This window comes from Nymphalis io, chromosome 9, assembly GCF_905147045.1.
Source record: "Nymphalis io chromosome 9, ilAglIoxx1.1, whole genome shotgun sequence".
Taxonomy (NCBI): domain Eukaryota; kingdom Metazoa; phylum Arthropoda; class Insecta; order Lepidoptera; family Nymphalidae; genus Nymphalis; species Nymphalis io.
In genome coordinates, this window is record NC_065896.1 from 6,835,362 (window position 1) to 6,861,376 (window position 26,015).

Consider the following 26,015-nt stretch of genomic DNA (forward strand, 5'->3'; position numbering starts at 1 on the left):
ACGTAAGCTATTGTAACGTAATTATTTCAGTAATCTGATTAATTAAAACTTATATGTTAAAAATGGTAAATTGGAATTAAGATTGCGAAGTTTTAACACCCAAATTGAACACTCATAAACTTGTACCACATAGACAAAAGTCTAAATATAATATATAGGTACAAATTTTAGCTTTTGTATTTGCAGTTAAAGTACAAAATATAATTTTATTTAACCCAAGAACTGGCGCTTAGTTACTCTAAGAGTTCAGAAAGAATACAATTGACTAACGGCGTATATTTTGTATACGTATGTTTAGTTATACTATATTTTAGTTTTATCTTTTTAATTGTTTTATACCTCCACATTTAAGCAAGGAAAAAAATAACTAAATCTTGTATATACTTACAGTTGACTAATTTTACAGAATTGAACAAAATTCACTTAGAATGTAAACAAAATGTTACATATTTTTTTAACATGATAGATATATGTATGTGCTGAAAACTAATAAATTGCTTCTGCCGTGTATTTCTAAAAATGCAATAATAATGTTCTAGACCGCGTAGCGCTGTAAACAATAGCTTGATGTATCGACATCCTTAGCGAACTTTGCGGAATTGAATGAATTCTTTGCGGCACAATGGACAATGGAGCGTGCTTATAATCGATGATGCTCATCAAATGAAACCATTGTGTCAGAACAACGTTTCGGTTATTATAAATAACCTTTCTATACGTATGACTTTTACTGAAAATAAATATTAATTTGACATGATCGTGCCATACAGGCTCAATTAATCTTATGATATTAAATAAGCAATACATGCGTCGTGTAATGATGTGTCTCTAAATTTGTATTTAGATAAGGTTTTATGTTTTCTGAAAAAACAACGCAATATAAAAAAAAAAAAACATTTTTAATAACTAATTATTTATTAGAATTCGCTGGCGCATGACCATTACGTTTACCTGCCGGCCTTAACAGCCTACTACTTTTTATAAAAGTATTGAAGAATAATAAATAAATTATAACTTGGAAAATAGGAAAATAATTATAATAAAAACATAATCTACACTTTATCTAAATTTATTTGCTGTAAGTGCTGATGATTCAATTATCTTTCTCTACTTTCACGTTTATAAGCAAATAAATTATTGCTGCCGTGCCCCAGATCGAATAATATATTTACCTCTTATTAATATTCACAATATAAAAATATCTAAATAACAAATATGAACCGCAAACATTCTTCGACTTCTCTTAAACATATTTATTAAAATGTATAATATGACTGTCACAAGATTCTCAGAACAAAACGTGTACCATTTTCTTTTTTTTATTTAGAATTGATGTAATCCGCGACGAAAAAGTTTTTAGTCTGCAATTATATTACAAGACCCTTCCGTAATTTTATTTTACATGCCAAATCCTGGATGAGTCACTCGGGCGAGTGGACTGTCAATTGACCTTGTAGTCCGTGCCATCCCTCGTAATTGGTTCTTTGTAGCTCTGATCAATTCAATAACACGCTCGCTACGACCGTTTTATAACTCTTCATTTACAACTACCATATTGTCACGTCGTTGATGACAAGACTTGTGGCATTTGAAAAGACTAATATTATGTCGATAGGCACTTATTTTAAACGAAGTTACGTGATTTATACTATAATGTTCTCTTCGACGTTCAAAGTCTAGTAAATAGGAAATTCTGTCTGATATTAGTTTACACTCAATTTATTAAATATTGAAATAAATTTATTAAGATGTATGATGATTAATATTTCTTTATATTGAATTTATTATTATCGTATTGTATTTGCAATCAACTGATGTGTGGCATTATTTCTACTCATGCCATTTATAAAAACTTCAAAATTTGAAACACTGCTAAATCTTAGACGTGACATTGGCAGAATATTTTGCGCTCAACTCGCATAAACATCCAGGAAAAAAAGAATGTAAGGCTTTTGGACTGTGGTCTATGATTGTGTTTAAATATTGTTAAATATATTTAACGGCGGATTTCTTAATTTTTGGTTCGTATTGGAACATGTGAACTAATTATATGTTTTAAGTGTCTCTAAGGAGCGATCGATTACATCGGATTGTCATAAAATAACGATTCTCTTGTACATTAGGTTGCTTTTTTTTAGTTTATGGCAAGTTAAATTTTTAAGGCTTACGATTTTAGGCGCATTAAATTTCTAAGTTATTAATTGCTAAAGCGTTAACGTTTCTAGCTCCAACTTGAACATTTATTTATAAAGAAGCGGACTCTTTCGCTCATAGTGAAAAGTGAAAGTTGCCTCGTAATTATATTACAAACATTACAAAGGATAATCTTATACAGTCACAACAAAATGTAAACAAGCTTAGTGGCTACAGCTAGTTTTAGTTACCGTGATAAAATGATTCACCATTGTTTTCGCTTACCTATCACGTCAAGTGTAAGATTTTGCACCTTTCAATGTGATATACAACATTCAACCACTCGTTGTCAATTCGAAAGTACACATTCATAGTCTGTTTAGTTAAAAGTCTCAGTCTCAGACTATTGCGTTTTTTTCCATGTTTATTTTACTTTTCACTTGTCATTATTATTTCTCACAAAAAAACAGTATTTTTTTATATTTTCCAGTTATATTAGTATTAAGCAACCGTTATAAATCTATGTAGGGCGAGTGCAATCAAGTATTAAACCATCGTATTGCATCAAACAAATGGAGTGTGGCAGGAAATTTGGTTTTTGGAACATAAAATGGGAATTCAAATACCAAGGGAAATTGTGCTCTGCGCAATATAAATAGAAATACATTGTAAACGTGATGCGAACGTAAGCTCGTTCTTTTAAATGACAAACGAAAAATAATTCAATGTAATGTAATGTATGTTTATAGTAGTGACCAGCTCTAGATTCTGACGGTTAACAAAGTAGATTTACATAGAAACATAGTCCGCGCACTTTTTTTTTTAAACTGTGTGGTTTTGTGAGGTAAAATTCAGTTTCACATGATTTTAACGATTTGATTTAAATTGCACAAAATATTTATAAATTATATACTTAAATGTTTTTACGCCTGTCTAAGAAAAATGCCAATTGCAGTTCCTGCGATAAACGTGAACATCCTTAAATAAAGTTATACGTTGTTCTACTTTATTTTATAATATGTATTGTAAATTTATATATCACGTTTATTATTGTTACAATTTTCCTTGTTTTGATTCATACTTATTTGGATTTGTAGTATTTTGGTAACGTTTTAATAATACCAGAAATCATTAGAAAACAAACACGTTAAATAATAAGAGTTAATGGTAAATTTAAGTTAATACTTGCATGCGGTAATGTTCGAACTTAAACAGCTTTGTGGATTTGGTTTGTTATCAGATTTATAGACATCGGTAAGTTTTCATCGTTTACGTTTTTAGGGTGCGATTAGATAAGCTGAATTTTTAAAAATAAATGTAAAATTAAATTACAAAGGTATTTCAATATTGAAAATATAATATCTTTTATGTCTTGACCGAAGATATTGGATTCAAACTCGGATTGGCTACACTACAGTGCTGGATGAATTATACAGTGTGTATAATTCATCCAGCACATCGACGAAAAAAAACCTCGAGAGGAATCATAATCGTTCATGTCGGGTAAAATTCTGCCATATATATATAATAATGTCCTCCCGAACGATTTCGGCCATGGCGGCCATTCTCAAGAGAGATTAGCCAATTACGCAGGAGTATTATAGTGCACAAGTGTGTGCGCAAACACAAGTGCACTCTCTATTCCCTAACTCTCATAATCCGATGGAACGGCAATCCGACACGACCGGAAAGAATTTAGGTACAGGACTAACGGCTTTACGTGCTTTCCGAGGCACGGGTGTGTACACACTTCCAACTTCCAGACTCCGGGCTGCTAATGAAAATTTTCTCACAGAAAAACACAATAACTTTTTATTGGCCCGACCTGGGTATTGAACCCAGGAACTTTGGGTCTGCGGCCTTACATCAAGCCACTAGACCAACGAGGCAGTCAGCAGGTGTGAGTGAGTGTAATAGTCAGCATAATTGCCTTCCACATATATATACCCACCTTTCAGTAGAGCCGCATATGATGGCTAAATAAGCTCCATTCCTTTTTCTCAACAGGAGAGGAGGTCTTTGTACAGTTAATAGTATCTGTCTGTCATTTGAAAATGATTAAGGTTTATTTGCAATTTAGCAAAACTTCATTAGTTTACAATTATTTTTATTGTTTGTTTGTTCGGAAGAAATTTTAAAACGGGTAACAATTATAAATATAAATAAATGGATGATTATATGGAGCAAAGTTTTAATATTAATTTAATTAAATTCCAAGTTTATCAATTCATTGTTTCCGTACGTATATTTACCGCAATTTTCGGCATATAAGTTAATTATTGCCACCAAACTATTTTCGCGATTTTATTAAAATGACCCCAGGGTAGTATAAAAAGCGTTGTTTGGTTGGTTTGTTTGGTTTTAGGATTTATAAATGTTTTCTATGCACCTAGAATACATATTTAAAATACGTAAAAATGCGAAGCACAGCTAGTACGAAATATGTAGGTTGAGTACACGATTTACTAGAAACAATACGCATTATTTATAGATGTCTATGAGGCATCAAATATTTTTCATAACATGGCACAAGTACCGCAACCATAGTGCCTTAATAGCTATGATTGAGAAGCTTATAAGAAAAAAAACCTTTATATTCAGACTTCATACCGGAACAGAATACCACGAATTCTTGTGTCATGGAAGGATAATAATTAATCTAAATGGACTTTAAATACTCAGGACAAGTCTCACTGAGTCTTATGTATACAATCATAAATACTTATACCATTTATATACGAAATAAATAACATAAAAGATAATAATAAAATTAGTGAGTTGATAGGTGATAGCACACCTTGGTAATGGAGTTATCGCTATATCATATACAAAAATCTAAACAATAACTAGAATAGGCAAAAAACAATATCCAAAGTTTTTTTCGTGGGTTCTTCTCAGGCCAAGTTCTTTTCTTTTCCGAGCTAGTAATTGTTTTAGTTCTTTTATTGATTATGAATAAGTTAATGTTTTTATATTGAATAAATTATTTTGAATTTTAATTTCTGAGGCCGTAGATTTTTCAGTTGGGGCAAAGGGCTCTTCTCATAGAGAAGGTTTGGTGATCATGAGGAATATTCAAGAATATTATTCCAGGTACAAGGGAATGTGGACAAATCTTTATCGAAAAAGCGTTGAACTGTAAATTTTATTGTTTCCTTTAGTGTGATTTTCTAACTTTCGTGTTCGCACGTCCGCGACGAAGACTAGATAGTAAGTATTAATCTTGTACTTAGAACTTTAGTTTTGGCAAACGGGTACATGTCAAACTTTAAATATTAATGGAATGTTTTTGAATGTATGCGAATTTATATCGTGTTATGTAGTCTTTTATTCAGAGAGAGTACAGTTTGTAAAATTATAATAATTGAGATTAGTGTATACATAAAGTGAGATAGACAAAAATAAACAAAAAAAAATCTATTTAAATGGTAGAGTATCAAATCGCTCACGTATCGCCCACACACATTTTCACACGTTTTACACTGCATAAGCACAGCACTGGTTTTCAGCTGGTATGATTATAATATTTTTGTTTTATTAAATATGAAAAAAAAAACAAAATATGTGTATGAAACTAAATCTTTGTTTGTCATTATTTGAGATTACTATCTATTAGTCGTGCTTCGGGGTTATGATCGAATTAAATATAGATTATTCATGCCTATTTCCCACACGCGATCTGTACATAGCCAAGTGGGTTTCATTAACTAAATACCAGAACAGTTTGCCGGATTTGTTGACTTTTATTGCTACAGTTCCATTCCTTAGTGTTACAGTATCAAGTTATATAACCTATTTAACATAACCTTGTTCAATAATAACGATTTAAAGTTAAATAGTAAAGTAACAGCCGCACAAAGCGACATTTACATGTCGCTCTAAGGCCTCCTCTCCTTCTGAGGAGCAATGCAGGTGCAGGATACACATGTGGATTTTCATCTAACACATGCAGATTTTCGAACGATGTTTTCACATGAAAATTAAGTGGTGCTTACCCGGGCTAGAACCCATAGCCTTTAGTTAACGTTCACGTATTTCAACAATTGGGTCATCTCCGCTCGGCATATGCATATTTAGCATTTTTTTTGTTCAAATCGAATAAAACCAGTTTCTTCGTCTTCAAAAAAAAAACAGATTTTATAATATTAGGATAGATTAAGGTATGACATTATATAAAAGCATATGAGTTAAAAAGCCACAGCTATATAACGTCGATCGTTAGTTACAAGTCATTAGCTGTCAGTAATGTAACGAAAGTGAGCCGCCAGCTGAAATCTGTGAGGGTACTGTTATTGGTCCTTGTAGGTATCTAAATAAGGTGAGTACTACTAACTGTAGCACATAGTCGAGAACGGCAGCGACAAATCAAATTACTTAATTTACTCTAAGAGTCTGCTTTAAACATATCTATTGTTTATTCTTATCACAGTTAACACAACAGGTGTTAATTGTGATAAGGTTCGAGACGGCCCAGCGGTTAGAAAGCCTTCTAACCGCTGTGTAAAATCTTATGCGAAGATTGTGAGTTCAAACCCGGGTAAGCACTGCTGAATTTTCATGTGCTCAGCGGTGAAGAAAAACTCCTCAAGGAAACCTACATATGTTGGATGAAAATATGCTTCATGTGTACACATTGGAATAGTATGGTAGAATTAGTTGCTAACCATCTCCTTAAACGAACAGGAGGATTTAGTCCAACAATGGGACATACACTGTTGTGTTTTTAAATCAATGTACCTACAATATTTAAATTCCTTATATACAATAAAGTTATAGTTCTAATCTGGGAATTGGACCGCAGGCTAAGTCATCAATGGCCAGTCAAGTGTGGGATTGTTTTCATATTGACGCTGTCATGCAAAAGTAATTTGAATGTCGTTTACCGCATTTACATTGCATGCTTAACCCTTTTCGGCTAAAGTTATTCTTGATTTAAAAGCACTAACAATAAATCTATATATTTATCTAATGTAATATGTTAAAAATATTTAATACTATTTGTTAAATATATAACGCTAAAATATAAGTGGTTATATTTTAGCGTTATATATACCAGTTTATTTTAACTTTTAAAAGGGAGAAAATGTCAAAGCGTATTTTACACATAAAAACATTTTGCTTGATGACGGGCAGGGGCATATACTTATATAAAGCGGGTCTCAAAGTCGCTTGCAATTCGTCGCCTAATGGTGCGCTCCGAGACCTACGACACACCTCTGCGTCAGTGAACACGGGGGCCGGATTGCAAACTAAGCTAAATCTTTACCGACATTTTGAAGAAAATAAAATGACATTATATTTACTTATACTAATACTACTATAACTTACTACATTTAATATTTTGTCATCATAACATTTTTTTCAAGTAGCTTATTGATCAAAATTAGATAGGTATGGTTGATTAATAACGAAATATTAATGAAAATTCAATATTTTACTATTGGTTAATAAACTTGAATAAAATACAAAACACCTTTTTGATGAATATCTGAAAATTTAGGTTAAAACAAAGTTTTTAATCAAAATGTATTTTATAGACTTTCAATTTTCAGGTAAATTTCGCAGCGTTCATTTCGTGGCGCCGTTTGTTTATTCTTCGAATTTATGTACCTTTACGCTCAGTTAGTCCGGCGCTGAAAATAAAAGGATGCGAAAATTTGTCGACTCGTGGTCATAAATATCCGAAAGCGACAACGGGGTCCGCCATTTTCCTGTTGACAAAATCGCTTCCACAATACATTCAAACTTGTAAAGTTTCCATTGTTAACGGTTCATACACAGAATGTTAACATTATCTATTGTTCTTTATTAAATAAGATTACTACTTTACTTAATTATTTAATGGTTTTATCTTTCCTAGTTTTAATTAAATTAGGAATTTTTTACGAATATTCAAGTGCTTAGTCGATTACAAACCGATCACAATCTATCAAATTATTATTGTTACCAATATCTGAAAAATAACTTTAAAAAAAAACAAAATATTTTTAAAGATTTTTATTTTTAATTAATTTTTTTGTGGTAAATAATTGTAAAATATCCAACGATTTCAATGACTCTTGTCTTGAACTGTCTTGTCCTTGGAATCGATAGCGTCCATTGAGGCGATGGCGTCGAGCACATCTTGAAAAGAAAATAATCTTGATGGAACGTCTCGCAATAAAGCGAAAACGTCTTGGCCGAAGCTTTGCGCTTCAGGAATAAAATGTAGAATCTGAAGTGGTACGAAATTTGTTTTCCTCTTACAAAACATTTTTATTTTTCATATTTAGAATTCATTAAAGCAAATACATTAGAGATTTAAATGTATATCAAATAACTACTATTTCACGAAAATAAACGATGTATTTTTTTAAATGGCTTACGCTTTGCAGCTTTTTATATTAAAAGTTTACTACGAAAAAGAAATATAGACCTTTTCCTCATATTTAAATGTATTATATTTATCTAACAATTAAATAAAATAAATGTGTATATAATTACGAGTACATGCATTAACAATATTTACTGCAGTGAAGAACGTAAACACAGCCCGAATTCATAGGCTTTTTTTACAACTTCACCAGTTAGTAAGTGTGGGTTAAATTTTGCAACTGAATTTTAAACACGTTCCATCAACTGATTGAGCGATTTTCCTTTTGGTTCCTTTGGTGGCAATACAATCTAGCGACAATCTACTAACTACTTTCGATCCTTAAACTGCGACTTAAACAAAACATCTCATTTTTTTTCATAATTGCTGTCAGCTTAGTACCAAAGGTACACAAATATCAAGATTTTAAATGTTTTATAGAGTAACGACGGTTATAATATTTGCCGAAATTAAACTGTGAAAAAAGTTTTATTTTAGATTAAAATAAACATGATAATAAAATATGTTGAGTGAGTATTTGTTGATATTTTTGCTTTAAATATTTAATCGTAAATAATGAATTTGTGTTATAACTAGTAGCGTAAACAGATTTGATTTAAATTAAGATATTTTTAATTCTTGAAAAAAAACACATTTCAAATCAGTTTTAGTATCACGTTAAATTACGTTAAAACTCTTTTTAGAGCTTACTTATACATTAGATAAAGTGTGTTTTAACGGCAACGAAGATGACGAACAATATCTGTTAATAAAGTCAATCAAGCCTGCTGTAATAAAAAAAATAAACAAATAAAACGTTCTATTATATATAGTCAGAAAGTTTTTAAGTACGAAGATATGTTTACATAATTTATATAAAATAGTTCAAGAGTTTCCAATTAACAAGCATACTTCCTTCCATGACGCTTGCTTTGGTATGGAACTAGAAGTCGCATAAACAATTCTTGCGAGAACTTTTCTTAAAGGCAAAGTTGAGCATTTTGTGCTATTTGTTCAGTTGGTAACTTCATACATCACCATAACAAGGCTTAACATATTATTTTCTGTTAACAGTTTGATGTAATAATAAGTTTGTATTAAAAAAGTAAAAAACTTAATGTAGAGTACAAAGTAACATCTTGTAAATGTCCCGCTGCTGTTCTTAGGTCTCCTCTTCTCTTGTTGAAAATATCTGAAGCTTAAACCACAACTCTCCAATGCGGGTTGATGGATAGACATTAGGAAGTTTTTTTACCGACAAATACAGATTTCCTCACTATATTATCCATCAACACCGAATACGAATTATAAATATAAACATAAATTAAGATTATGAAAACTCATTCAGTCTGGCTTTGAACCTGCTATCGTCGGTTAATAATCACGAATTCAATTTATTCCAATGGGCCATTTCGGCTCTTAGCAAAACTAGTAGTAACACAAATATATTAACCAAGATTTCATTAAATATTCGTTCAAATTGTAATGTTATTAGTTGATACTTGCTATTTGTTAACAGCAACGTATTGTTGTAATTGTATTTAAACGTTACAAGGTAAGATAAAACAATAACATTTCATAACTCGTTAAATAAAAACCGGAACTGGCAATAAAGTAGAACTAACCAACGGCTATAGGTAAAGGTGGTATATTTCTATATTATTATTTGTAAAACCTAATGATGCACGTGGGCCCCGTGGTTAGAACACGTGAATATTAATTAAAGGTCTCGTGTACAAATCTTCCTTTATCCTGCATGATGCATTGCTTGGCAGTGCAAGAAAAAATCATGAATAATACTGCATGTGTCAGGTAAAATTTTACAATAAATGTGTATCCATACTTATTCTATCACCAACCGCACTGTAGTTTTATGGTTCAATAGTTCTAGCCCTTTGCCTAGCAAAATAAGATATTTCTTAATTTGCTAGGCAAACTTTAAAGTTTTGAACTTTTATGCAATTTGAGGTAAATATAAAATATATTTTTTTTTACTGGGCAGATATTTTTCATAAATTTTGTTTTATGTCATTCGCGGTTTTATTTAACCTTAATTGCTTTCCCGACATACCTAAATAGTTATATAAAAGGTGAAGCAGCAGCCAGTAACTTTCCTACTGCTGGGTTAAGGCCACTCTCGCGTAGACGAAGGTTTTATTCCACTACGCTACTCCAATGCGGTTTGGTGGATACATATGTAACAAAATTTCATTGGACACATACAGGTTCCACTATATATTTTTTCATCTAGATACATGAGATAAATTACAAAAACAAATTAATCAGTTTGAAACAGCAATCTTCGGTTAATATCACGTATCCTCTTGGCCACTGGACTATTTAAGCTCATTCAAAGAATTCATAGCAAACGATCATTTTCAAGTCAAATAAAATGCACCTGCGAGAACAGTAGAGCTATCCTGTGAGAACAAACTCGAAACTCAGTTTGTTATAACTTAGTGGTAGGGCTTTGTGTAAGCCCACCTGGGTTGGTACCACCTATTCATCACATATTCGACCGTCAAACAGAAATACATAGTGTTGTTGTGTTTCAGTTTAAATTAGCATTTAAATTCACTAGCGTGGGCCAGTACTGCTGTAGGTACAAGAGACAAAACATCTTTGTTCCCAAGGTCTTCTAACAGCGCAAATGTGTAAATTAATGATTGTGAAATGGTAATTATTACTTACCATCAGGTGGCCTACTTAACTGGTCAGAAAATAATATGCGACATTGACTGTAATTATTTAAGCATTTAAAGGATAAACTCATTGAAACTGCGTATCACGTAAGTCGGTTTACAAGTGAGTTCGGAAGAATAGCAATGTAGAACAAAAGTCTGTCATGTTGCGGATTGCATAGAACTAATGTTTCATTAACATTTGATGCCATTTTTCTTGTGACTTTTATAACTAAAAGCTCTGTGATGCGCTATTTAACATGAATTAATTTGTTTTGGTAGTAGGTCTTACATTTTGCGCTTTGGCAGCACTGAATCAAGATTTACTATTATAAATCTCCTGCGCCGAGGGATGGCGGTATCCTTCGACGACCCATTCGGCACGGCTCCAAGCACGTATACAATTTACTTAGCCACAGTTCCAATTTAATCATGATTGGAATCCATTCCAAATTTCATAATAGTACTTATTTATATATATGAGATAATATTAAATTGCCGCGACTTATCGTTATTGAAACTGTTTCGACTTCCGTTAATATTACAAAGTTTTGTTTATTTTTCGCAGTACGTATAAAGTATATATTTTAATAACATTTATTTTATGAGAATGGTTTTGGTAATGTTGGTAGCGTTTAGATTTTTATTATTATTTATATTATTGTTAATATAAATTAATTCGAGATATTATATTAGTATTTAGAATAATTTTAAATCAGGGAAATTTTCTTTTTAATTCTAACGGGATTTAGATTTAATCAATTTGTACTTTGTTCGAGAGGGGAAAGATACGAAGATCTTGTTTACCCCTAAGTATTTTAGTGAAAACGACAAATCTAAAGATAATTTATATATAACAAATAAATATTTCTTCTTCAATTACATAAATACATATTAAAAACTTCGTGATATTGCGTAAAAGTCCCACTGGTGGGCTTTTGCTTACATAAGCATTGACTTAACATGCTTCGATGAAAAATTTAGACTCAATCCATTTGTCCAAGATATTTTGTGGAATAACATGTGCCAGTTTTTAATCACCCAATTAGTGCTTGCCCATTTTGATATCTACTATTTCTATTTACTGTGCTATATCGCTCTTATTTTTAGCTTTTCTGCTACTGTATTTTTTTATCTTCAACTTGTATAACTGTCATTAAATATGTTTCATAAAAATATATTTCTTATGTAAAAAAATTGACGGTTGGATTAAATAAACAAATATTTCATTAAGGCAAGGTCGAGTGCTTCTGAGCCGAGTTATGCTAACGAACTGCTATTATGTTGCTCCCTCGTGTCACTGTGTGAAGGTTTTGCACTCTCGACCGAGTTATGGCAAGGGTTGACGGTTGTTTTAGAAAATCATGTGCTCGCCGGAAAATCTGTCAGTACGGGCCCGCTCGGTGGCGCGTTTGCACGTGCGCTGGGGGACGTTGTCGAATGTGATCCCGAGTCTATTTCGTTTTTATACTTCGATGAACAAATAACAAGGGTGCGAATTTGTTTTGATCTGTATTAAAAGTGACATGTTATAAGCCGAAATACTTCTGAATAGTGAGTTTGTAAAAATGTTTGGTTAATGGATTATTATGTATTTCTGATATTTGGAATGACTAAACTAAGTAAGTAAATCATTCAACTGTATTTATTTACATACATTTATTTTAATTACATTCAAATGTATTTATTTGAGTTTCTATATAAATTTTATGAGTATGAAAATATTGATTTCTTTTTTAATTAATTTCAAAATGAAATAAAGAGAATGTGACGTAATATCGCAGGCATGATGAATGTTTGTGATTACATTGTGAAGCTGAAAAAGAAAATACTTTATTTGCAGAATTTTAATATTCATAGCAAAGTTAAAAAAATTGTGTTCTACCTTATTTTATGTCTAATAGAAATTTACTGAAATAAACTTTAATAACTGATTCTATTAAGAGTATTTATTCTAAAGATCTATTTTTAAAAAATCTAAATCTAAGGTGTCTTATGTTGTTTGGTATGTTAATGAGATGAAATAGTGTTTTATTGCATTTATTTGTGTATTAATACAATATTTAAAACAAGAACAATAATGTACAGTGCGTTATAGATGCTTACATTTTTTCCATTGATCTCTTCAGATGAATATTACCTAATATTTGTTATTAATTACAAATGAACAGAAATGAAGTTTTAGTATTTTCTAATTTATATTTAACACCATATTAAAGCTTTAATTCCACCAACCCGCACTGGAGCAGCGTGGTGGAATAAGCTCCAAACCTTCTCCTCAAAAAAAGGGAGAGGAGGCCTTAGCCCAGCAGTGGGACATTCACAGGCTGTTACTGTAAAGCTTTAATGTATTTTGTTTTTAGATATTTTATTATTCATCTGAACAGACGTCACGTAGTGAACGACTCGACGTGGTGATAGCTTATATATTATTAACACAGGGAAATACTTTTATACCGGGAAATTCAATAGCTGCCATGGATTTAAAAAAACGAGGTTTGTTTTTTTGAGTTTTAAGTGAGAATTGAAGCCAGTATGAACCCGAAACATTGAGTGACCGAACATTTTCTTTGTACTGACTAAGAAATAAACAAAACTCACGTACTAACATAAAAAAGTCATATTAAACGCAAATTAAAGTAAAAACTGACACCATATATAAATATAGACGATTTCTGTTTCGGTTTTCGATTATTGGCAATTTATTGAAACAAATGTTTGTGTAGTTAGTAGTAATGAATTTTCGCTAATTGCACATTACCAATGTAAATATTTAGCGATCTGCTATCGGTAACTGTTCATGTATTCGAAATACATAGATATATGAATATTACTTATGAAAATAAAATGCAATCACAGTGTACATCTTAATTTATTTTATCTGTTTATAGTTCAAATTTATTTAAACGGAACTGCGATACGTCCCGTGGAAGTGCTTAATTGCAAGAACAAAATTTTCGCCAAATATTTATCTTGAATACGACGCTTAAGTAGACGAGCAACTACTTATGTTAGCTGACACTAAAACTTTATATTTGAGATTATTTCCTACTAACGACCCGTTTCAACTTTGCTCGGGTACGAACAAGTGAAATCAATTGATTCTTTTTTTAAATAGTTTTTTTTTGTAAATATGTTTTATTATATACTGTACAGGATTACATAAAAGAAGAGCTAGGGGATATATGAATATCAGCGTATATGATTATTACATGTAATTGTTTGATTGTTAAAAAGAGTAATTACTGAGTTTCTTGCCGGTTCATCTCGGTAGACAGACATGTTCACACACACAAATGTCTGTCCTGGATGGGAATCGAATCCACAACCCTCGGCTCGAAAGGCAAGCATCTACCAACCACGCCAACCGGCCCGTCTTATGTTAATGTTAAAATTATAAAATAACGCATACTTGAATAAAGTATATTTCGACTTTGTCTTTGAAATATAAGCAAATATTACAAAACCATCATAACATACTTTATTGTTTGCTACAAAGATGATTTGCTTTATTTATAAACGTCGTTTAAATAGTATTTGGTTAAACATTGTTTTTTCTCTCCATGTCATCATTGATTTGACATTCGAAAAAGAAGACACAAAATTATAATATTAAATTATAAAAAAAATTAAGCACACGTGCGCTTTTTATATATATTGCTGTTAGTGTTTTTTCTAGAAAAAAACAATTATTTTTTTCTATATATAATTGAACCCCGAAGTTTGAGATCCACAGCCGTAAACTAAACCAAGGCAGTCGGATCGGTAAATCTTAATTTCGTATCCGATATCCTTTTAGAGTTGTCGATAAAAGTTGCGAGGGGAGGATGGCAGCGGATACAAATATCGCTGAATAAAACAAGGGCATTTACAATTTCGTTTGATAAGTAAATGCGTTCACTATTGTACCATCAAATTTTAAAAAATAAAATACAATTTCTTGTACTTTATTTGGATGATTTTGTAGAAATCATGTTTGAACGTTTCTATTTTAAGCCTTTCTTCTTCTTTTAAGTAAAAAAAATAATGTGATGTAAAAACTGAGCGTTATTGAATTTTTTTTATAACTAGAGAATATCAACAAGTAAATTTGGACTAAAATAAATTAAAATATGTAACATTATAATAATAAATAGCAACGGAATATATAGTATAAGCCCTACGCACACACAAGGGAGAAGAGAGCGGGGGCAGACAAGAGGTATGACGGCATAGGAGAGCATCATGCCTTTTGCCGTCACGGCAAAAAACTCTAAAAGATACAACCATATTATATGTCATTTAAATATATACAGATACTTTTATATTAGTAAGGTATAGTAAAACAATAGAAGTGATGATATCTAGCTAGCCTAGGCTCCAAATGGGACAACTTTGACAACGGGCGGACGCTGTACGCAATTAGAGAGGGCGCCTGCCCATCAACATTTACATTTTAATTCCACTGATGAAATTTAAGATAAACTCGGCCGCATATTTAGCGAAATGTTATTTTGAAACCCTGATACTACGAAATTAAGTTGAAGTGTGATTTTCTTCTTGTGAATAATATATGTACATAATGTAAATTATAATCTTGTCTAATTAGAATCTGTTGTCTATACTATTAAAAATTAAATATCTTTGATGGATTATATGAAATTTGACAGTTATATATAAAATATATTATACAACTAATACAAGCTTTGTTTTAAGCATAAATTCAATTAATTTTCATTGAATTTCAACATTTACGAAACCAACAGTAATCGCATTATCATCGTGTTCGAATTCGACAATTCAGTTTTCATTTAGCTTAAAAGTTTTTGATATGAAAAATTAATTCTGCCTGACTCGTATGCCGTGACGGAAAACGGCATGACGCTCTCTTATGCCGTTATGCCGTCATCGCCTTCTTGTGCGCTGTCGATCGTGGCTCGTATACTTTTCTACGTTGTTTAATTATTACTAACGAAACTTTGATTTATATATTTTACTCCATATTTATTTATGTTTTCATCAATTGTAAATTATTTGAATAACCATCGAAACTGATGGTTCGATGTTTCACACATATTTGTGATGGTACTATGTTTCATGTATACATACATATCCGCCGGGCGTCCTGTGGTCTGTGACGGCCACGTTTTTTTAATTAAACAAATATATTCAGTAAACAAATCCAAAATGTAAAGCGAGCAGTCCGAATGCCAATTAATAAGTTGAGAATCGACACTCATATTGATACATAAAATATTTTTATTTTTATTTGAATGCGAACAGAAGTACAGTTGATGCACGCAGTCAAAGCCATTGCATTCTGCGCTATTCTCCATCAATATCGACGTGGAAACATGAACGTAAAACTCCGATTCGTTAGTCGGTAAAAAGAAAATAATACGAAATGCGGATTGGAGCAGAGAATGGTTCACATAGTGGAATAACAAAAGGAAAGCTATGGGATATCGTTTGACGGCCGTGGATTGTAGCGCAGCCCGTAGTCATCATCTGGATCACTATAGCTTTGTTTGATTGCTTAAGTCTTTTATTAATATTTGTTATCAGCTTATTTAATTCGGAGATAAACTAAAGATTTATTATGACAGAAATATTTTAAAACATTAATCACAAATGCATTATTAACATGGTCAGAATTGGTAAAAAATAAATAAAAAACTGTGAACCCGAATAATAATACATAACTATTTGGAACTAGAAACCTGTTAAATTATTTACTGTGAGCCTTTGAAATATATTTCCTGTTCGGCTTTACTCCGGATCAATTTTCAAACGAAACATTTTATTATATCACGCCACGTTGCATAGAATTTTCAATAAGGTTTTAGAGTATATTTTATTGTTTAAAAATACATGAAATCTTCATTTTTCTAACTCTGACTATATCCATAATAACTTTTGTATTCGTCGTATAATTTATGTAACGAATGAACATTAAATAGAAATCATCGGGGGAAAATGTAATAACCAGATATGATTCCCTAAGGAGAGTTATAATTAAAGTCCCCGAAATTTGAGGAACCTCTCATACACATAGTAATGTTTAATACATACTTATGTAATATAATATAATAAAATATGGTTTGATCCTTATAATGATTTAAAGAAAGGTCCAAAAGGGAGGTCACCTAAAAAAACCTAACAATCAAATTTTTAGTTGGATGTATGCAAAAGAAGGAGTTCGGCATAATTATCATTTTAACTATTATTTAATAAATATTTAGCATTATTAAATTGCTGCAATTAATTAAAAAGAAAATATCATTTTCTCCAAAAGGCGTATTATAATTGTTTTCGTATGCAATTCAAAAACGAATATTAGATTTTTTGTTTTGCTAAAGTCTAACTTTTTATCACTATAGTCAATGAGTGTCAAATTATATATCATTATAAAAAAGTGTTAATTATTATTTTTATTATTATATTAATTATAAATATTTAATATGTTTTTAATAGTTTTCATTTAAACAAGAGTTAGGAGCGCGAAATATATTAAGGCTGCCTTGATTTGTCCGGGTGTGCCTTAATCGGAATAAACAATTTGTGGTTAAAGATAAAATGTGAGTAAAGGCATAGTCATTGGGGGTTGTGATCCCTTCGTGAATATTAAGTTCGGCCATTAGGGCTCCCGGTAATTTGAAAGCGTTTAGAGTGGTCGCTGTGTTGAATTCATTACTTGAACCCACGCTAAGCCGCCATTGATAAGATAAAAAATTATACGTAATATATAAAAACTCAATGTGATTTAAAATACATACGTGATATTACTTGGTCAGGTATTTTCAGTAACAATTGGAAAGAGATTTTCGTGAAGTTGATAAAAAAGTCGTATAGAAAAAGACAGCTAACAAGCGCACTTAATGATCATGGGATACTGGTCGTCGAAAACTCAAAAGGTAAACGAATGAGACGGAACAAAGAAACTTTTTGCCCTTTTCTATTGTGTACCTGAATCAGACACACACACACACTGTTACAAATTGAAGATATACTAGTTGAATTGTTTGTATATTTCAGTAGCACTACACAATATGTATTAGACCGTGGATAGCTAAAAATATAAAATAATCATGCTTTGAACGTATTGATTAGATAAAGTTAAAAAATAAAAAAATCTGAATTATTATTAGCAAAAGGTCCGAGTGGCATGAGATAATACTGTAACGAACAAACGGCAAAAACATTCGTCACTAATTGCAATGTATATGATATATCTTCTTAACATTAGCATATCTTTTTTGGTCCTCGGAGTAACAGAATCGGAATTGAGATTCAACGGAGAAATACTAGCAGCATTCTTGCTACTATTATATATTATAGCGCACGTACGACTAAAGTAGATAAAGTTTACTTAAGTTTATATTCCATATATGTTCAGCAATTTTCCAAATTTCAGAAGAAAAAAAAATGAAGAAGTGTAAGATATCTATATATATATATATATATATATATATAATAATAAAATATATCTATATATATATATATATATATAATAATAAAATATATATAATAATAAAACGTTTACTTTTATAGAATAACGTAATTTATGTGAAACGGTTGGGGTATACAACATACAACGTCTAGGGATGAATATCATATTACAAGAAGAGTGCTACTTCTTATAAATTGATATTCATCTCTCGGGACTTATGTGGGTGAGGTGAGAGATATACCGAAAAAAAGGTGTCTGGACTGCGTAATTGATATAAACTATATATGATTAGGTAAAGACAGTTCACTACTTTTTTTCTCCTCTTTTCGTTAACTGATTTTCCTTTATTTGTTATGGACGAAGTTTAGCGCTATCAATAAAAAATGGAAATAAGAGTAAATGTTCGAAATAGCCAAATTCATATACTATGTTTTTCTCTAATTTTTACCACTAGTAGAGATAGATTGAGAATAAGAAAACGACGCAAGCGAATGATAATAAGTAGGAACTGTCCATACTTGGAAAATTACTGCTACTTTGCAGTAGCAAAAATAATAAGGCAGAAAATTTTTCTTTAATTACAACATAATCTTTTGTCCTAATCGAAAAAATGAAATAAATAAGACAAATATATTTATAACCTGAAGTTATAAGAATCAGCATCACACAACAAAAGTTTTGTCTGTAACAGCAATTTTGTTATTATTTGCCTTAAAAAAAAAATTCTGTCTTTAAATAGATAATAGAAGTTCGCTATTTAAATGATATGCCTTGAATTTTATTTCTTTAGTGTCCTAAATTGGTACACTTTATTTGTGTGTACGTGTACACACACGACGGCATTTTGTTTTTTTATTGTAGCCGTACGGTGATAGTGACTAAATAGCAATACGTCAAAAAACGTCCTAATTGGAACGCTTTCGAGTCTTCAAATTTGGCGCGCTAATAACATATGTGATTCTTTTTACATTATACCATTGGTCTGTTCATACACATTTTTCGGTTTTTTAGGTTTTTTGTCAATCGTCCTAACTATAAACTTTTTCACAATATATATATTATTAAATGTTGAATACATACTGAAATAAACATAATTAAAACATGTTTTTAATATAACGAAATTGATAAAATATTTGTTCTCACTTACACAAAATAATATATATTTTTTTAAAAGAAAACGCGCTTATGTAATATTATTGTTATAGATAGCAATATAATTTTATTTAAAAAATGATTTAGTTAAATGAGTCATGATTTTGACAGTAATTTAGTATCCATCAATGGTTAATATTTTAAACAAGTAATTTTTTTTTAAATATACAAATTACTGTCGTCCAAGCTATCTTTATGTTTTATGTTGTATCTAGTGAGAATAAATAAACGATTTTAAGTGAACCTAATGTTACTTTTTTGTACTTAAAATAAGAATGCGAGTGAAGCGGTAATATACCAATGACCTGAAGAAGGTGTCGTTTTTGACGCGAAAGGCTCATGGAGGAGCATGATGATGAGCCCTAAGGGTATCGACAATATGTATTTGGTGGAATAAGTCAACTTAAATAAGCTTTGATTAGACTATCTTAAATAAGCTATCCTTGCTTTTAATATCAATTGTATTAGACTCCTTCTTATTAAAAATATTACTATATCAATAGATTTGATTTAATTTCATGTAATAAGTAAAATTTTTGACGAAAATATTTTTGTTTCGTAGTATTAATAATTATTATAATTAATTTTGATATAATCTCGTTATATTTGTTAACATTCTGGCATGAAAGATAATTAATATATTAAATTTGTTAAAATGAACGTTCTCTATTTAATTTGTTCTCCTGTTTTAGGAGGGCGATTAATTTCTCAAAAGCGATGTAGAAGCGGTAGTGAGACGTCAAATTAATCGATGCGCTTCATACGAGTCACGCCCGCGCCTTTGTACTTAACGTAAAAGATTACTCGACAAAATGTGTTTCACGAATATTAACATTTCATTATCTTACAATTTTGTATATACGATTTATATATTATAGTTTAGGTACGACTATAATCGGTCAATTTTATAAATTATACCAACATGTAGGGAACCGATAAAGCCCAGTGGACAGAATATGGGGATCTCAACCGAAGCTTGAGGGTTAAAATTCGAGTCATCTCTACATCTACATAGTTTATATACTATTAATTTGCGTTTATATTTCATTATTTGCTCCGTGGTAAATTAATTTATCGTAAGGAAACCTATATGTGTCGGATACCAAATGTGTATCCAGACATGATATATATATGTATGTATATGTGTTGTAAAAAAGCCGAGATGGCCCTGTGGTAAGAACGCGTGAATCTTAACCGATGATCGTGGGTTCAAACCCGGGCAAGCACCACTGAATTTTCATGTGCTTAATTTGTGATTATAATTCATCTCGTGCTTTACGGTGAAGGAAAACATCGTGAGGAAACCTGCATGTGTCTAATTTCACTGAAATTCTGCCACATGTGAATTCTACCAACCCGCATTGGAGCAGCGTGGTGGAATAAGCTCCACACCTTCTCCTCAAAAAGAGGAGAGGAGGCCTTTAGCCCAGCAGTGGGACATTCACAGGCTGTTACGGATTACGGATATGTGTTGTACCCACCAATTTGCAATGCATCAGTGTGGTGGAATAAGCTTTTCCTTAAGAGGAAAGGCCCATTGCCCAGCGATACAACTTAAGCTGGCTTTTACTAAAAGTAAACTTCTTCAGAATATAATTTCCGAAGAATCTATTTTCTTATTCTACTATTAGGTACTCTTAAGTATAAACACAATTTTAGCAACTGATGTTTTATTTAATATTTATAGAATGTTTATTAATTTATTTGGAAAAAATACAACTTTAATATTTCTAAATTTTAATAAAAGCTATTTAGGTGTTATTTTGTAAGCAATATAGCATTGTTTATGTATGAAATTACGTTTGTTATTAATACATCGAAATCATTAGTTACTTTAATATAAGCGAAGCAAGCATATGTTTTTAATAATAATTATGCTGTTATTTATACATTCACAGAAAAGTAGACATGAATCAAGTGAATCAACAAATGAAGCCTTCAAATAACTCAAAATTATAATTTCAATTGTTAAAACTCGCATCGGTTAGAATGTCTTCGGTGTTTTCCTCAATTCTACACCAAAGGCAAGTTTTTTTCACTCATTCGCTTACGTCTGATTAAGGCAAGTACACCCTGGACAGTATTTGTTTTTTTTTTTAAGTTGTTAATTTCGTTAAATATAACAATCAAATATTTTTTATAGTTTACTACAGTTACGCTCAAGTATAACCATGTATTTTTTATTTAAAAGCGAAAATGGCGATTATATCAAATATGTTGGAGCGTTAGAAAAACTAAAAGAGAAGGAAGACTTTTATTTTATTTTTTCACTTCAGTCTAAAATATAAGCAAAGATAAACAAGAAAACATGTTTTGTTATTTATCTTTTTAATTAATAAATAAAACTATATCTTTTTTAAAGAATGACAATAGAAAAACTCCAACGACATGTTTGAATAGCAACAAATATTTTAAATTGATTTTTTTTGGGAATTTATTTTAAAATGTTTGTCTGACCGTTGACATACTTTAGCACATGTAATACTTTAAACCGCATCAACCACTACCAAACGGAGCGAAAACTTTTATTTGAAAACTTTGTTTTGCACTTCGCTGCTCCTTGTGCGACCCGAAAATAGAAATTTTACATGACTTTTGTCAAACTTTTCTTACATATATTATAAAAATAGTTTTTTGTTTAAACATGTTAATCTCAGGATCTCAGTTCGATTTGAAACAATATTTTTGTACATGTTAGATAACCCATTTAGTTAGACAAAAGTTGAAAAAATATGATATAGATGATTATGTTCTCCTGACCAATTTTGGCCACGGCGGCCAATCTCAAGAGAGATTAACCAACTGCGCAGGACATATGTGTGCAACACACAGTGCACAAGTGTGTGCGCGAACCCAAATGCACTCTCTATTTCCTAACTCTCATAATCCGATGAGACGGCAATCGAAACAACCGAAACGAGTTCACGCTCAGGATCAATAGTTTTATGTGCTGTCCAAGGCACGGGAATGTAAGCACTTCCAACTTCTAGACTTCGGGCTGCTACGGAGAATTTTTCATCATTCAACATCATCATTATACAACCAACAAACACAATTTTATTAATAATTATTTATAAGAAATGATCTTACACTATTGATGTGCGCTAAATATTGAAATAATAATTAGTACTAAATCCCAGTTAATAACGTAATAAATACAAAAGTCGACTTTACTCTTAGTTATTAGTACTAAAATTGATATGTTTGGATTAAAAAAAATTAAGGGTGGTATTGCACATGTTATATATTCACGTGAAGACCTTAAAATCCACGTAAAGACCGGCTGCCGTCAATTTTGATGCTAATTTTTACATTACAGGCATTATAAATAAATGTTCTTAATAGAATTAATTAAATGAAAAATTATAATAAAATGATAAAATAAAATAAAAGATAATTTCTCTACAAAAAGTAATGATATTCCATCAAAAACATAAATGTGAAATTAGAGCCAAGTTCAATATTATGATATATACCTTGGTTGTTGACGTCAACGACAAAAGAAGTGAGATCTAAATGGGAGCCAAGTTCAGTGGTCAGTACTGAAATATATTTATAACAACATAAAATATTTTATAACAACTTAAAATATATCTTATAACTTAGGATAATATATTGAAGCTTAAGGTCTGACTTGGCTAGTTTTCATATATGGTATTCAGCAGAACAAATAGATTTGAAGTCGATACCTTACAATAAATAATGAAATCGAATAATTTTACTGTGAGCCTAAAAGTAATTAAAATTCGCTTGCCAGCTCAATTATTTCGCGAGTTCCATTCATTGACAAAAAGATTTTCAGGGTTCATTACTGGTGGAATTGTGGTCAAATAATTTTTTAGTTCGTTGATGACTTCGTTAGCATTTTGATTGCTGCAACGTCAAGAGGTTTTTATGCTTAAAATTGAGTAAAATAATAAAAGCTATAAATAAAGTTTTAATTATAGCGAATTCAAATTGAAATATTTTGATTTTATAACTATAGTGTATTCGGTAGTAATAAAATACTTAAAAATTAAAGGAAAGATTTTTAATGCGTGTATGTGCTGTATTTTTTTAACACAAAATTACTTTTTAAGTGATTGAATATCTTACTTATGACTTCCAATTCGTGTATTTTTTTATGGGTTTATTTACTATACAAACATTAATTTTGTGATAAAGATAAATAATATAATTTATCCGCTTTTAACATTACATGAAATGAATGAATCAAAAAATAATTTGAATTAACTTAAAGTTAACTATAAAATTGATGCAAACAATATGAAAAAAGTAATTTTTCAATAAATAAAATGATGGAGCAAAGCATTCGTACGTATAGTCTATTTGCTTTTAACTGTTTTTTGTCGCTCTTTAATTGCTCTGATTGGTGCGACGAAGCGAATTAAACCGCGCTGGCTAAGGATTTGCAGGCACTGATTAAACCTAGCCGGGCTCTAATTTACTCGATTGTTATATCTCAGCTGATGCAATATCTTTGCCGATTAGGATTATATTAGACTTTAAATATATTCAGTCATTGAAAAATAACACTTAAATAATTTGTTTAAGTTCGGGCAACAATTTCTTTTACAATTTTTAATATGACTTTAATCAGCGCCTGTGGTATGTGTTTTGTTTTTATTATTTTATTATAATATCTATGCCGTCATTTTTTATGTCAGCATATATTTTATATAAAAAATGAATTCTACGTAAATGATTTAAATACTTCGACATTAAAGATAACAAAACTGTACAAATAAATCCGTATATTGACCGTTGACAAAAAACTTTCGATTTCGTGTCTCGTTACAAAAATAAGCTTAACACTCCGCAATTCACGATTACAAACGTAATATTATTATGTAGTTAATTCGTAGGAGAAACTCTGAATAATTTATGTGGATAAAGAAAATTGTGTGATTTACATATTGTGTTTGACCTATTTTATGATAACTTTTAATATGTATACCGATATGACCGATATTATTGAGCCTCGCCCTCGCATAAATTGTATCGGGTGGAACTTTGACATTTCATTTATAATAGTGTATTTAAGGCTTGCACTTAATTATGTGAATTATTTTGAAGAACCATTTTTTTTTCTCTATTTGCGCTAGAGGGTAGTATTTAAATTTGTTTGTGTTGTGTTGTTGTCTATATTGTAAACATAACATGAACTAAATCATTACAGACGAGCTTAAAAGTGTATGGATTCAATGAATATAGAATAGACGGCCGATCTCAGAGGTTACGTATAAGATATTAAAGTGCACATGAGTGTGTTCCAATGTGTGTGTGTGTGAAATGTTCTGTCAAAATAGTTATTCACAGTATGTCAATAATACATGAATGTTAAAACATTATGACAAAAGTATTATATTTACCTTGACAATTTAAAATTTGATTATATTTTAGAACACACCTCAATAACTCTAGTAATAAAAATCCCGACAACGGTCGGATGGCCGCTAGTGGGTGGAGGGTGATGTTGTCCCACCCCACAATGGAACTGGCTTTACCACGATGCAATGAGCCGACCAACCATTTAACGAGACTTACCCGACCTTCATTTTGCATGTTATTAAACTGGAAAAAATAAAAAGGAGAACTTTGGCAGAATTATCATGAAAAAGAAGGTTTTGAAATACGTTCTTTATTAATGCAGGCAGTTTGAAGTTGCAACTTTTTAGCTTTGAAAAAGGCGAGGTGAAATTATTAATTATTTTCTAAGTTTTTACCTTTTACTGAAAAACACCTATTCGAGTTTTGAGCAGAAATTTTATGGTGATTATTTATAAATTGTGCAGGCATATTTCATGTACGTAAAGGAATACATACATTTAATAGTTTAATGAAATATTATACATAATGATGAAGATTTTTGCTCATAGATCATGGCGCTTTCAGAAACATTGCCCACTACTTACACCACCATGGCGTCTTTAACCAAGAGACTAAGATGTTATGTCTCTTCTGTCTATATTGACACTGGCTCATTAACCATTCAAACCCCATCACGGCAATAAAATGTATTGACTGGTGGTTCCTATCAAAACGGGTCTACACAGAGCCCTATTACCGGTGAAAATTATGTATGGTTTGCTCTAGCAGAAAGCAAAAATAATATTACGTAGGTTTGGTAAAGATTGAACTAAAAACATTGAAATAAAGTAAATCTTATTAATTAATGAATTGAAGCATTGAAACGAATATCAGGTTAATAAATTATATTTCAAACACTTTTAAGATGTAATTAAAATCCTAAAAATAATTCTTCATG

General features: G+C 30.9%; 1 protein-coding gene across 1 annotated transcript in view; it reads left to right on the top strand.

Annotated features, from left to right (window-relative positions):
- Positions 1-12,631: 12,631 nt before the first annotated feature.
- Positions 12,632-26,015, top strand: part of LOC126770562 (uncharacterized) — a 116,743-nt gene continuing 103,359 nt past the window's right edge. The window contains exon 1 of the mRNA XM_050490018.1: positions 12,632-12,788. The gene's annotated coding sequence lies outside the window, so the exon portion shown is untranslated. The remainder of the gene's footprint in view (positions 12,789-26,015) is intronic.